Source organism: Leuciscus leuciscus (genome assembly GCF_965113295.1).
Source record: "Leuciscus leuciscus genome assembly, chromosome: 6".
In the NCBI taxonomy this organism is placed as follows: domain Eukaryota; kingdom Metazoa; phylum Chordata; class Actinopteri; order Cypriniformes; family Leuciscidae; genus Leuciscus; species Leuciscus leuciscus.
The window spans coordinates 44,149,682-44,165,850 of NC_138730.1; the positions used below are offsets into that span (position 1 = coordinate 44,149,682).

The following is a 16,169-nucleotide window of genomic DNA, read 5'->3' on the forward strand; positions in this document are numbered from 1 at the left end:
GAATCTAAGACTGCAGATATACACACCGTAAACAAAGCAGCGCTTGCTTACCATTATGAATATTAAGCAGCACAATTATTGAGCACCAAATCAGCATTGAATGATTTAAATAAATAAATAAATTTGAAGTAAATAACAATAAATAAATAATATTATTTAATAGATAAATATTTGTTACTTTCGCTTTTATTCTCGTCTCGTGCACTGACTCGTTTGCTAAGCTGAACAGCCAATCAGAGTTCTCTCTTTCACCGACGGCCCGACGCCAATTCAACATGCTGAATCGGCCCAAAAAAAAAACCCAGACGGCATCCGACTAGAGGAACACACACAAAAAACCAAGCCGAACGATGCTAAAAACGGCCGACATGGTGTGTCCCGGGCCGGCCTTTAAATGTCAACATATGCACACGGACTATCTGGACTTGTCGAACATCAGTCTGTGTGTGACAGTGGACCAGCGCTATATGCCTGAGACCAGGCTGAAACCAACCGCTAGCATGTTTAATAATTGTGTGCTTCTCACTCTCATTCTCACTGTGATGTTCTTTTCCCCAAGCTGCGCTCAGACTGAGTCAGACTGTTTCTCAGTGCCAGACACTATGAAGTAGTTTTGTCCACTCCGGGGAGGAAGGGCAGGGCCTGTCATAATGTTTACAGCGTTACGTCGTCTCTACGACGAGTTTCGTCTCTCTGGTTTCAAACTGCTTCACTCACAGATGAAGCTAAGAAGGGAGAACAATATAAACACAGAAAAATAAAGAAAGAAAGGCTACGCTTCAAATGACTTACTATCAATACAAATGCACGATTTGTGTTCAGTGTGAAAAAAGATGAAATTCTGATAGCTTGTAAATCAATGAAATGCATATAAATATAAAGGTTTTATGATCAAAGCTCAGTAGTTTTAAAACATATAATGCAATGCAATACAATAATGATTGAGAGATGAACAAATAAACCTCCCTCAAAAGCCTGATGATCATATTTGAACATGATATTTCAAAAAAAAAATGTGTACGGATAATCAAGTAAACCTGTAAGTTGCTTCAGTCCAGTAAGTGTTCATCTTGAGATGTTACTGGCAATATAAAAGTTATTCCTCGATTACTTTAAAAAAATTTTTTTTAAAAAAAATCAGTGCAGATTTCACAGCAGAAAGACACGTGAACCACAAGCTGAAGGTGGACGCTTTTACAATTATAATAAAATATCTTTTACTTGGTATAAAAGACCATCAATCAGACAATAGACGGCATGTAGGAGATTGTGTGGAACATGTTTTTCAGCAAAGTTTTGATCATTTAGAGGCGTTAGAAATTCACATATAATAAAAATCAAATGCTTTTTGGTTTAAAAGATGCATAAGACAAAAACAAGTGATTTACAATGTTGCAATGGGACATGCTAAATGTAATTTCTCCAACACAACAAAAAAAACTTGTGTTAAGAATTTAGACTTAAATAAAATGATTTGCAATCCTTTAAAAAATAAAATAAAATAAAAATGCCAGTTGAATTAAACATGCAAATTACTGGTCATTTGCCAATCATGTAGCATATACTATTTCACAAGCTTTTAAACAATTTGAAGGAAGTATACAGTATATACTGTGCCGTATGCAGTGCTTTAGTATTGCAAACACAGTCAGAGAATGAAATGAAGAGACACACACACACACACACCGTATCTCTCGCCAAAGAATCGTCACACACTCTCAATATAACCTCTGTGCCGGAAAACGAGTGCACACGTCGCTTTATTTTTAGAAAGTGCTAAAGCTAGACGCTAACATCAGAACAGAACCTGCGACGTGTCTTTGAATCACAGACTGAATTTAATTAACGGCCCACAGCAATGCTTTGATAAGCAGCACAGCGCTTTGAAGATTAGCAGCGTCGTGTGTTTTAGTTTCTTACACTCTTCACACTCAGTGCCAAAGACATTTCGCCAAACTGGGACACTCGTTCCTTGATGGTGAATACAATTATTGTGTGCTTTTACAACGATAAATATGAGAATTTTAAATGAACCCTGAACAATTGTTCCAAATGCATGCTTTCTTTCCAGATCATTAACAAAGTCCCATATTAACATGGTTTTTGGACATGCATTATTGATTTATGCTGTAAATGAATACCATGATATTTAAATGATACTGTAAGATACTTTTAAAGTCCCCCTGTGGTGAAAATCAAGCTTTTAATGTTGTTTATATGTCTATGTGGAGTTTTTAATGCGCTTTAAGACAAACCATGTGTAAATTCATAAGTCGACAGCATTGCTGAGTATTTTCTCCTTAAAACTGCAGTGAACCAAAGACAGTCTCGAACACACGCTTTGAAATCGCTGGTGTTTCTGACGTCACAAACTACCTTGTAACCAATCAGATCAACGTGTGATCGTCAACCAGTGGATCTCTGAGCTGAGTGAGTGAGTGGAGGAGGGGCTCATTTGCATATTCATAGAACCGCGCATACTAAATGAGGCAAGGGTGTCGAGTTACATTCAAAATATTTTAAGGCATGACGAATTTATTTTCAAGGGAAAAACATTTAAATATGTCATTTTGGTGATCAAATATGAATTTTAAGGGATAAAATTATTGACGCTAATGTTAAGCCATAAGTCAACTAGTCAGACATTTATGATATTAATGTAATTACTTAAATAGGAGTGGTACTGGTATCGGAAAATGGTTTCAGTTTCAGGACTGAGAAAGAATATTATATGTAACATTGTTCTATATTACAGAGAAATACTCAACTATAATAATGATGAGCATTTAAAACATAAATTAAGCGCTCAAGCGCAAGCATAAAGCTGACCGCAGTGAACTGGCAAAGGTAATGATTATGAAGGTGTCAGAGAAAAAAATGGCAAGGAGCCTGTCTGAACTATTCTAATAAGCTAATTAATAAGCTTTCCTGTAGCTCAAACATTAGAGCGTTGGCGCTTGCAATGCCAAGGTCATGGGTCTAATTCCCAGGGAAAGCAAGAACTGATAAGAATTTAAAATGTGTACGTTGAAATGCAGTGTAAGTCGTTTTGGATAAAAGCGTCTGCCAAATGCATAAATGTAAATGTAAGCTAGAGATTTCTGAGTCAGTGACGGATGAAGTTGACGACGCTGCAGTATAGTGGATGCACCTTTAGAGAAACATGAGCGTTAAGTCAAACATGTCATGCAGAATGTACTAATTTAACTTCCACACGTGACACAAACACTTGGATATGTAACGGCGCACATTAACTAGGCTAACGTTAACAGAGCGAGCGGCCATGTAAAGTGACTAACGTTAGGCTATTACTTACAGTACATGTTTCAAATGGTAATCCATGATTTTTCTGCGACTAACCGACTAATTAAAAGATTTGGTCGACTATGCCTCTTTTCGTCGACTAACGTTTAGTTGACTATTGGGGGGATCCCTTTTATTTTTATATTAATAGTATAGGTACATTTTTTGTAAAGGTGTTTAAAAACAAACATCAAAGGCAAAAAGTGAGATTAACTACAATAAAATGCTAGCCTGGTTAAAACCAGACCATTCTCAGTAGTAACTGAGTTATGGTCTGACAAAGCTTCATTAATAACTCATTTCCAAAGGGGCGTCACCAACGGACGTCACTCAAATGCCTCTGGGTGCAATTGGATAGACCTAAAACCAATCAGAGCGATCGTCATCGTGTAAAGCCATATGCTGCGTCCCTAAGTTACACTACGCCATAAAAGTATGTACTCTTTTTGTGAAGAAAAGGTATTTACTTTTGAATGTGTAGCAAAAAAGTAGGCAAGCTTTGGGACATACTACTTCGTCATCTTTATCGGACGGATCTGTCGCGTGCGTCCTGTCACATAAACTGCCCAGTCAATCATCTCGTCACAGTTAAAATCCTCTATTAAATCTAATTTAATTTCCTACCGTTTCGGAGAGAAGTGTAGTAGCACGTTCATCTGCCAGTGGGTCTTTCATGGAGACTGTCCTCATGTGTTTGCAATTTGAATATAATAATGCATTTAGAAGTTGCTGCGCTTCACCAACGGACGTCGCTCAAATGCCTCTGGGCGCAATTGGATAGACCTAAAACCAATCAGAGCGATCGTCATTGTGTAAAGCCCGCCCCAAACGTTTCTGATTGGTGCCGCGATTTCGACGGATTAGAAATGGGCTTGAATGAGCTCTGTGCCAGACTACTTGCAGAGCAAATCTAAATTTGCCGGAAGTTGTCTGGGTTTTCCCAGGCTAATAAAATGCTATTCTAAGAAGTTCAATTTCAGTAACAGTAATCCTTTAGTACCCTTTACAGTAAATATCAAAACATCATAGTTTTATCATCTGATACCATACTGTACTACGGTAGTGCAAATGTTTTAAAAGGAAAGACTCTATTCCTTTTCTAAAAAAAAAAAAAAAAAAAAAAAAAAAATGTCCCTTTGAAACATCACTTATCAGGCTTATGCTACTCTGAATAATACCTGAACTTCGTATTTTGAGCACTTCCTGCGTTGTTGTTGCTTTTGCCTCTTTATGATGACTCGCTGAATTTTTGTCCTAATTTGTAAGTCGCTTTGGATAAAGGCGTCTGCTAAATGACTAAATGTAAATGTATTCCACAAAAGAAATGACCTCAAATCCAAATGTTGAAGCCAGAACTAAACCGAAGTATTGGTGTTATTGAGCGCACTATTATTTGTGTCGATCGGATTAAATATGCACACAGAGCTCTAATCCATTTAGCCTACATCTTGTGTTTTTTTTACCTCTAAGCAAAGCAGTGAAGATTATAAGAGCTTATCTCCTTCAAATATATAAACAGAAAAAAGGAGAGCAAAATTAATATGACACTTCACATATTACACACTCATCCACCATGAAAACACTCACAACTCACACTTTCTTCTTAATGGCTCTTGATGGTTTTATGCATGTGAACTGAATAATGACAATATTATCTTGTTAGAGCTGCTTTGAATCTGTCTCATATTTGATGAAGTTTGCTTCATTGATTCTGTTACTTTCCTACACCGTGATAGCCTGGATGCTAGCCGAACTTAGCCCCGCCCACAAAGATTTTAGGTCGGGAAGTTCGGTCTGGGATGCGTTCCAGTCCACTTTTAGCGTGTCTCACTTGCGAACTTCCCTAAGCACTTCCCCTCGGGGGAATCCCTGCCGCCATTTTGAAGTGCGTTCCACTTCGTGAAGTGGACGAGAGAAGTTTATATGGACAGACCCTCGTTCCCTCGATTTTGACAGAGGGAGCGAGTCTACTTCATATGTACACTTCAGGCACCTATACAGTGCTATGCATAAGTTTAGACACCCATGCTAAAGTTGACTAAAAAGAGGAATAAAAAAAATCATCTTTTGGAAATTGAACTTAATGCCTTAATTTAAAAAAATTGGAAAAATCCAACCTTTAAGGACACCAATTTTCTTTGTGAATGAATAATGTATCGTAAATAAATAAATGTTCTTCCTAGAGATTGGCATGGTTTTATTTCAGTTAGCCTAATAGCTGGTTTGATTTGCATTGAGAGATGATCTTATGGAAAGTACTCCATGCCAATATAAAAAATTCACAGACAAGATATGTTCACATTCATGGCAAAATTCAAACGGGACTAGAAAATAATCATTTTCTCACATTCATTTGCTTTGACGATTTTTCAACCTAGAGGTCCAGTGGGGTTAGCGGAAGGGGCGGGACTTACCAGCTCTATAGAGAGCATAAGTCCCTCCCCTTCCGGTGGACCACCATGGGACCTTATTTCGGAAAAATATTGTATGGTAGTCAATGGCGAGAGACAACAAATATTTTGATCTCGTTTTGAATTGTGCCTTGAATTACACACATGATGTTTGTCAATTTAAAAGATACATTTTAAAGTCAAGAAAGTCGCAGTTTGATGTAAAACTGTTGAGGTACAGTATAAGACTGTGAAAATACGTAATTACAAAGACTACAAACCCAAAAGGCGCACATGTGACGTCATACCTTTTCTCTCAATGAATGAAGCTAACTTTACTGAAGCTAACGTCTGTCATTTTTTCTATAGTCTTACGTTATAATCGTAACGTTACGCCGTCATGCCTGGGTGTTTTGTACCAGACTGCACACATACGTACATAGTGCGAGACGAGAGATGTAGTTCATTGAGCGAATTTCACATCAAACTAAATGTTACTCTTCTGTTTTATGACAAACTGCGACTTTCTTGACTTTCATAATTATCTTTTAAATTGACAAACATCATATGTGTAATTCAGGGCACAGTTCAGACGGAATAAAAAGATAAGTTGTCTCTCGCCATTGACTACCATACATATTTTTTCCGAAATAAGGTCCCATGAGCCGGAAGCAGAGGGGCGGGACTTAGGCTCTCTATTGGAGCAGTATCAGACTCATATTCTGAGTAGAATCTGAGTATGACGACATCAGGCTAACACTGTGAAGCTGCTTTGAAAAAATGTCTATTGTATTACGCGGTATAAAAATAAATGAATTGAATTGAATCTATAAAACATGCCAACAACAACAACCCTGCTCATAAGATCACGCATATTCAAATGTGCCACCATTGCTTCTCGCGAAACAGGAATGTTTATGATGTGGCATATTTGAGTGAGAATGAGTCAAACATTCAGTAACATTCAATCTGTTCTTCACACAATCCTAATGTTCAGAGAGTAATAAGCACAGCGCTAGAAACGCCAAGGTCGTGGGTTTGATTCTCAGGAAATGCATGAACTCGTTAAATGTATAGCTTGAATGCAGTGCAAGTCGATTTAGATGAAAGCGTCTGCCAAATGCATAGATCTTTAAAACAAAATTGGAAAGAGCTGAACAAAACAGAGTATAAGTAAAACAAGTCTATGGATGTTGTGTGTTCAGCTCTGGTTGTGTTTTGTGTAGGCAGTGTGTGTGTGTGTGTGTGTCACTGCAGTATATTTAACTTCACTGTAGGATCAGACCCTCATTCGGAGACACACAGAGAGGATTCACTAACTAGGTCAAAGAAATCCCCTACTTCAGATCTGCTCCCTGCACCAGAAGATGTATTAGAGCTGCGAGAAATTATATCTCAATATTTTTCAGCATTTTTACAATATTTCCTATATATAATTTTCCAATGAGAAGAAACAATTTCAACCCAAAAAACACTGTTGCAAATTATATTCAGTGTAAAAAAAAAAAAAAAAAAAGCCTGAATGCATTGCCCTGCGAGAAAATATCTGTATTATTATATTAGCAATATGTATATTAGTTTCACAGTAAATGTTTTTATAACTAAGATTATGTGTGCAATTTCTACTTTGACACTGATTAGTCTTTTCACTGTGCACTTAAATATAATTGAAGTTACTTTCTCACTGTGTGGCTTTTTTGATTTATTTTTAAACTTTTATTCATGAGGATTCAAAGTAACATGAACCTAAAATCTCAGCGGTTGCAAATTAGGTTCAAAATATTATATGCAAGAAGTAAAATGCTGTTAACAATAATCCAGGCTTTTGAAACAAATCTGGTTAAAGAAATGTATTCCACACTGTTTTCCACTAAATTACCATAAGGACAAATTAAACTTAATCATATGCACTAATATAAAAAGAAATTGCAGGATATTATTGCAAAACATTTAAATATATAAAAAGCCCACACAGTGATTTCTGTGAACATTTCTGTGCAAAGACGCAAAAAATTTTAAAATTCACAATTAATTGTACATAATTTATGTTTAAGTTTAAGATGTGAAAGTCTCAAATAATGTTAACCGCAAATCTTATTATATTCAATAGATACTCAGAGAAATCAGTTTTTTTTAAGGAATCCTCAAATATGCTAATTCTCCAAGTTTTTAGGACAACAACCCGAACAGCTCTCTTTTGTGTCTTTCTACCACATAATAACACCAAAACATAACAGATTTAAATAAGACATATTATGCTTTTTTACGTTCAACTTTCTTCAGTCTGTAATGTTGCTTGTTTAAGCATGAAAAAGCTCTGCAAAGAGTTATTCTCTATATCAGTGTCAGTGTTTCTGAACTCCCTGAAACGCCTCCATTGTAGTCTTTAGTTTCTTCCGGGAACGAACACATCACAATATTCCTCATTTAAATAATTAATACGCAGAATAAAGGGGCGGGGCCTGGTTGAGTTAGTTAGTAGTGTGTTGAAACTCGCGGTTATGGTAAGACGCGTGTCATTTCCGATTGACCAATCACATCACACTGCTCCAGCCGACCAATAATAATAATAATTCATTACATTTATATAGCGCTTTTCTCGGCACTCAAAGCGCTTTTTATGAAAGGGGGGATCTCCTCAACCACCACCAATGTGCAGCATCCACTTGGATGATGCGACGGCAGCCATATTGCGCCAGAACGCCCACCACACACCAGCTTACTGGTGGAGAGGAGACAGTGATGAAGCCAATCAGAACACAGTGTGCTTTTCAGAAGGAGGGGCTTCATAGAGACAGAGCGTTACTGACAGACTGGGAAGAGACGAGCTGTATAATGTAAAAATAATGTGTTTTTGAACATTCAAGCATGAAAACCTGTTCTAGTAGAGCCCAAAAACAAAATTTACAAGACTTTGTAAAAGTCATAATATGGCCTCTTTAACAGACTCCTTCTGAAACCAGGTTAAAATGCTTAAAGTACTGTTTACATTGATCTATCAGAACATCGGACTACAGCGTGAGACCATATTCTGGGTGTGTGGTGGTGAAGTATGGTGAGTTACAAATAAACATGCGGTCATTAGCGACTCCGCACCACACGAAACCACTGAACTGTTTACAAAAACCTCCATAAGCCAATGCCATATCACAGCCTGACAGATATAAACCCATATGAGAGCCACTCTGTATCTGTCTCTCTTCCTCTCTGAGTATATGTCTCTCTCTCACTTTCTCTCCTCCCCTGTGAGGCAGGAATCTGCCAGGAGGTTTCATAACAGGCAGCTCAGTTGGATTAATTCTGGTCCGGGTGCCAATCCCACCGCAGGAATCAAGAGTCGACAGCAAACAGCCTGGACACCAGCGATAGCACAGAGAAAACAGAAAAAGTGTCCTTTATTAACTTACATTTAAATAACTTAATTTAAAAATGTTACAATATTTTTCGTCAACTAAATTTTTTCAATGACGGAAATGAGATGATAACTCGTTAAAAAACAGTTTGTGATGACAAAACCTATAACGAAAATTGATCGACCTTTTTATCAACGAATAAGTACAAGATGAAAATGTTAGGGAGGCATGATTTGGGAACAGATTCAATCTTAATAAATCTGCATGGCAGGGAGGTTAGACGTACTGATGGCATGTTTCAAGATATATCCAAAACCTACATATACTACATGTTACTCAAAGATACTTCAACGCGTACCGTGTTAATGACATGACATGTAGAATAGTGCAGTAATGAAAATCCATTTATAAATGAATCTAAATTAAATCTCATGGAAACTGATCTACCAACCTCAAACTCTGTAAAATGTAAATTCAGTCAAACATGCACAAAACATGCACGTGCTTTTCAGGCCAAGTTCATTAGACAGGTTGACAATCCTGGGATCTAGAGTAACTCTGTCCTGAACTCAGATGGCACCGAATGTTGTATTTTTAGTTCCAGATCAGTACAGATACTTAAGCCCTATTCGGACGGGACTAGTTAAACATGGAGAGGAGGGGTAAAGTAATAATTACCAGTGCTTCTCTGTGATTTTAGTCCCGTCCGGATGTGCATCTCAGTGATCATCACGGACAATGTCAGTAAAGATTACGGCGACTTTTACCTTCAGTAAAAAGGTCCGGAAAAATGACCTCAGGTGATACTAACCCCGTGCGAATAGACCCGCTGTAAACATGTACGTAAATATTTCATCATTTCCTGTTTAAAAGTAGTTTTGCACGGGTTTTTTCAAGTATGGAGACGCTTGAAAAAGCATTGTTGCGTTCGAGACGCTGGAACGAGTCTGTGGCAAAACTCAAGTGTTTCACACACACCATTCAGATAAAAAATTGAAGCACTTGTTAGAGGCACGAAACATCTTTTAACGTTAGCTAAGTGCCTATTACCAACACAATCCAATCTGAAGTTAATTAATACATCGTTCGACCGGACATAACTGTTTTATATATATATATATAGGTTATATGTGTTTGCGCACGTGATATCAGGAAGGAGCGTAATACACACATGATGACAGGAGTGACGGCGATGCGCAAATAGAGTCCACTTCTGCTAGTTTTACTGAGATATCTTATCCCGTGTGAATTGGCCATTAATATTACAGATGTCCTGTGGTAAAATGACATTACTCCATCTACCCTTGTAAAGTTAATCCCGTCCGAATAGGGCTATAGAGCAGAACCGGCATCCCGTCTGCCCAGCTTAACCACATTCCAATCACATGTTCAGCATGTGAACAAGATCTCTCGCCATCCAAACCTGCGTCATGCATGCAGGTGGAAAATAAAGGTGATTTGGAAAGAACTCACTGATCAAGAACCAGTTTTCATTGTCTGGGGTTTCTGAGTCACTAGATGCTTCTTCGGATATTCTAGAACGTTCTTACTGTCCAATCACAAGTTCTTCAGATCAGTGTTTTAATTTCTAAAGCAACAGAACACGGATGGTTTTCTAAAGAAAAGTTGTGGAACTTTAAAACTTACCAAGAAATTTAAATATATGTTTTATTTAAATACTTGGTACCTAATTTTTTGGCTTTAAGGGGAGACACCCCAGCTGAATAGGAAAAAAAAAAGAACAAATAGATATCAGCATGAAACTTCCGCAGTTGATTACTGACATTAAGACAAATATCGTTTGTATTACAAGTTTTTAGAATATATTAATGTTTAAATATGCAAATGAGGTAGTATCTCATTAAATATGCACTAATTTGCATATATTTCCAGAAGAGAAATCTGAACATTGGATAAAACCCGATTCAAAATTCTTGTTTCATTTTGTTAACATATTAGAGTCAAAGGTTTTTACCGTGGAGATTTCGGATATCACTCCATTAATCAGAAAAAACTGTCAAAAGCCATAAAAAATCTATTTTCGCCCCGTTTTTAGGTATAAAATGTTGTATAAATCAGAATCTGAATGATATATGAACTAACCCCTCTGTAAGAACCTTAGGAATATAGATAGGAATACACCTGGAAAGTTTGGTGTATGTAAGTGGTGCTAATTTTGAGATTTTCCATTTTGAGAAAACGGCCTTTAAAATTGACATCAGCCAATGAGATTTCGCTTGTAGAGTTAAATGCCCCATTGTACTTTCACGATTGGTTACTGATAAAAAAGGAAATGACCATATTTGGATCCAACAGCATTGTACAGGAGAGAGAGAGCGGTGCATGTGATGACAGGGTGCAGACAGCGATCGCGGAGCAGCGGGATGATTGAGAACGGCAACTTTTGTTGAATTTAGGATAAATCTACAGACGCAAATAGACAGTGTAGTAAAATAAAGACCTAAATGTGTCTTTTTTTCACCACAAGTCTGAAAGAAGACATGTTATTGAAGACAAATAGCCCCAAATCTCAAAATTGACCAGTGAAAACGATGTTTTTGCCTGCCTATAGGGGGCAATTGACTGCTTAAATCAGGTTGACAAACGTTCTAAGGTGTGCAATTACTTTCAGCTAAATGCACAGCTAAAGAAGTTCCAGGCAGGTTTTGACCACATTACACATCCATATCACTTCACCAAATGATTTCAGTTATTTCAAAGGTCCGTACAGCCAACAGCAGCAAAAGAACCAAAAGCCATAAAGACTCAGATAAAGCAAATCGATAAAACAAACAATAAGATAAAAATGGCTACAACTATTTCCATGTTTTTCCCACTAAATTACATTTAATTATCGATGGAAAGCATGCGCTCTCTCCTATATAAACGCACACGCACACGCACACGCGCACACGCACACACACACACACACACAAACTTGTCAGTGCTGCCATGCAACTTTATAAATAAAACAGTTTCGCAACTAAAAGAAACCACACCACATTTCTCAGTATCAGGGTAGTAGTGTCGCTGTTTTTGAAACCGTTAACCTTACAGTTCTCTCTATTATAACTGCATTAGTATACATATCAATGGCTCAAGCCTGCTTCACTTGCTCTAAAACAACGTTTCATATCTGCAAGAAATGAGTCCCTCACACAAGAGCCTTTTAAGAACAAAAGCCTGACAAAGGTCTTAAAATAAAATATCGGAACAATCTTTTGACGTGTGGCAACCATAGTATTTCTTAAGAATAATACACACCAATAATTGTTCACAGTAAGACCATAATGTGTATTAAAGCAAATAGGGTCCGTTTTGATTCAATGTCGACTTTAATATTTCATCTATTCTAATGTCTAAAGCCATTCATGTCGAAACAAGGTTGACTTCCCTTTTAAAATAAAGGCATGCCATCAGCTTGAAAAGCATGTTAACATAACTGAACATGGCAGTGTGCAAGATACCGCATGATTCTCCATTTCATCCACATCTGTTGTGTGCGGGGCGAATGAAGGGATGGGGAAATGAAGGGTATCGTGTGATGAATGCTGAAAAAGTGGAGCTCAACACTTTCTGGGGCAAACCTCAAGAGAGAGACGCGCTATAGCTCACACAGCGCTAACACTCATTTCAACGCTTTCCTGTACATCTTTTTCTCCTTCACGCTCACTATATCTGTCCTTGTGTGTGTGTGTACTAGTGTGTTTACCTTTCCAAATTACATTTTAAATATTAATGCAAAAATAAAACGAAACAAATTCAGGTTTATTTACACCATAAAGGCTGACAGCATACGGTTCACCCTAAAAATAAACACTGACAAAGGGCATCGTCGCCTTTGTCATGTCGAAAACGCAGCATGAATTTTCCCCGAAAGAAAGTCAAATGGGTTTTGAACAACATGAGGGTGAGTAAATAATACAATTATCATTTTTGGGTGAACTATTTCTTTAAGAAGATTTACTGTTCTCCCCCAGGGGATGTTTTACAATGCAGCAGATCTCAGAGGGGATTCTGGGATACCAGTGTAATGATTGACTGTTGTGATCCTCTGCTGTTTGAACTGAAATAACAAGAGAGAAATAATAAGAAGTTCGGCTCTAAAATCTGATTTTGATTAGCCACGTTTGAAGACGTTGTAAAAAGGTGATATACAGAAGATGAATTCTACTGTATATAAATGCTCCAACCACAAACAGCCTAAAATTATCAATATTAAGCATCAATATTAAAATTGCTCATGCTTGAGCAAGCGGTCTAAACCAATCCATAACCCGAACTATAAAGTGCCCCAATTATGCTATTTTAAAGTTCCTAATTTTGTTTTGGAGTCTCAGACAAGAGGTTTACATGCATCCAAGGTCAAAATCAGTTTAATCTTCTCATCAGCTCTTTCCTCACAGTGTCGGAAACGGTTAGAAAAAGGATTAAGTCTCTCTAAACCCCTCCTTTCTGAGAGCCAGCTCTGCTCTGATTGGTCAGACTTCCCAGACTGTTGTGATTGGTCTACTCTGCTCTGATTGGTCAGATGACCCAGTCTGTTGTGATTGGTCTACTCTTCTCTAATTGGTCAGATGGCCCAGTCTGTTGTGATTGGTCTACTCTGCTCTGATTGGTCAGATGGCCCAGTCTGTTGTGATTGGTCTACTCTGCTCTGATTGGTCAGATGGCCCAGTCTGTTGTGATTGGTCTACTCTGCTCTGATTGGTCAGATGGCCCAGTCTGTTGTGATTGGTCTACTGTGCTCTGATTGGTCAGATGGCCCAGTCTGTTGTGATTGGTCTACTCTGCTCTGATTGGTCAGATGACCCAGTCTGTTGTGATTGGTTTACTCTGCTCTGATTGGTCAGATGGCCCAGTCTGTTGTTATTGGTCTACTCTGCTCTGATTGGTCAGATGGCCCAGTCTGTTGTGATTGGTCTACTCTGCTCTGATTGGTCAGATGGCCCAGTCTGTTGCGATTGGTCTACTCTGCTCTGATTGGTCAGATGGCCCAGTCTGTTGTGATTGGTCTACTCTGCTCTGATTGGTCAGATGGCCCAGTCTGTTGTGATTGGTCTACTCTGCTCTGATTGGTCAGATGACCCAGTCTGTTGTGATTGGTTTACTCTGCTCTGATTGGTCAGATGGCCCAGTCTGTTGTGATTGGTCTACTCTGCTCTGATTGGTCAGATGACCCAGTCTGTTGTGATTGGTTTACTCTGCTCTGATTGGTCAGATGGCCCAGTCTGTTGTGATTGGTCTACTCTGCTCTGATTGGTCAGATGACCCAGTCTGTTGTGATTGGTTTACTCTGCTCTGATTGGTCAGATGGCCCAGTCTTTTGTGATTGGACTACTCTGCTCTGATTGGTCAGACGGCCCAGTCTGTTGTGATTGGTCTACCGCTTTCAGTGCATGTCAGAAACCCATTGCGAAATCTGAATTTCAGCTTTGGATCTTCCTCAGCACTCTGATACGAACAATAGCGATGGTATCGATTTTACAGTATCAATTCAAAGCCTTATCAGTCCTCATCCTTTGGAAGTGCATCAAAGTGGATTTGCTTTGGCAGCTTAAAACAGTGTCTTCTCAACAAGAACAACACGAACCAAACTCTCCCAGGCATCAGCTACAACTACAGTGTTTGAGGGCGGGGCAATGCAGACGATTTTTCGAATTATGCAAATTTGTTACAAACCTACGTCGGCTGGAGCCGGAAGTGAGACTGGAAGTACTTCTTTCTTTTGGGAGACAAAAACTCTGAAACTTTGTATACCATTTACATTCACAAACAGCTACAGTATAGTACACACTACATGAACAGTGATATCCGATAAAGCATAACTTTGGTGCTGACATAAAGGCCTCCTCCATACTGCAGCTCATCTACATGTACAGATACAGATGGTCCTACCTGTGATTCACCCTTTCCAGATTAGTTTAAGATTATCCTGAGCAACTCCAGGGTAACTCCTCAGTATCTGATTACAGAAGCAGAAGCAGTGTGCACCGCTATAGCCTCTCATGCATTAATGCACAGACAGCAGGCTTCAAAGTTAAATGTATTCATCCATACTTCAAAGCAATTCACAGTACACTAACCGTGGGTGGAATTCTAACCATCCGGCCATCCGGGTTTCAGTGCCTTATTCAACTAAGGTGATACAGCAAGATTTCCATCACAGTAATTTTACAGTCTGTGGGTCATTTCCAGGCTTGTCTACGCTGCCTTGAAGTAATGTTCAGGTTTATTTCAAGCTTAAAGGGATATTTCACAGCTGGAAAGATGAATGTGTATGTAAATTGGGTCATTTATGTAGTAGAAATGTGAAATTATTTTAGAAGTTGGTGCCGTCTAGACTGAGAAAAGCCAGACAATTTATTTTTGGCTCATATGGATGAAAGACTACAACTCCCAGAATGCACTTGCTTCGCTGCCCTACATTCCCAAGCCACGCCTACCGGTTACAGAGGGCAGTATCGGAAGAAATGATACAACTAGGCTACTAGTCGACTGGAAACTGAAAAGACAGTGTTTTATCGTGAGATCCCCCTATGGGCGGGTTGAAGACATGCGGAACGAGCTCCTCCTACTGGCTGGAGTCTCTCGCCTCTGATGATGCTAAATTAAGATTTTTGCGTCATCTGAGGTTTTTTCCCAGACACACAATACAGAAATCTCTCGTCTCAGGGGAACATGAGGGAGGGAAGCGCGGTCACTCGAAAATACTACCGGGTTTCTACTGATACAAAGCTTAACGCTAATCGGTGAAGTATCCCTTTAAGCCTAATAATGCTGCCGATTACCACAGAAAATTGTCTGTCACTTGATGAAAACAAGCGTGTTTACAGTTACAGTACTGCACTTACAGTGGAGGTTGGCTGCAATGAAAATAAACATTTAATATATAGGTAACACTTTACAATAAAAATAATTCTAAAGTGTTTGTTAATCTTAGGTATTGTTAATTCCAACATTTAATAATACATACTTGAAATCAAAAGTTATTTTATGGTATTTAATGGACCTGAGCTGATATGAACTAACAATGAACAGTTGTATTTTTATTAACGTTATTTTTTTATTAACGTTAACAAAGATTGATAACTACTGAAAAAAAAGTTTTTCTCATTGTTAA

General features: G+C 38.3%; 1 protein-coding gene across 6 annotated transcripts in view; it reads right to left on the reverse strand.

Annotated features, from left to right (window-relative positions):
* The window catches only part of mtcl1 (microtubule crosslinking factor 1), a 101,375-nt gene that overhangs the window by 78,923 nt on the left and 6,283 nt on the right, over nucleotides 1–16,169 (reverse strand). The window lies entirely within an intron of this gene.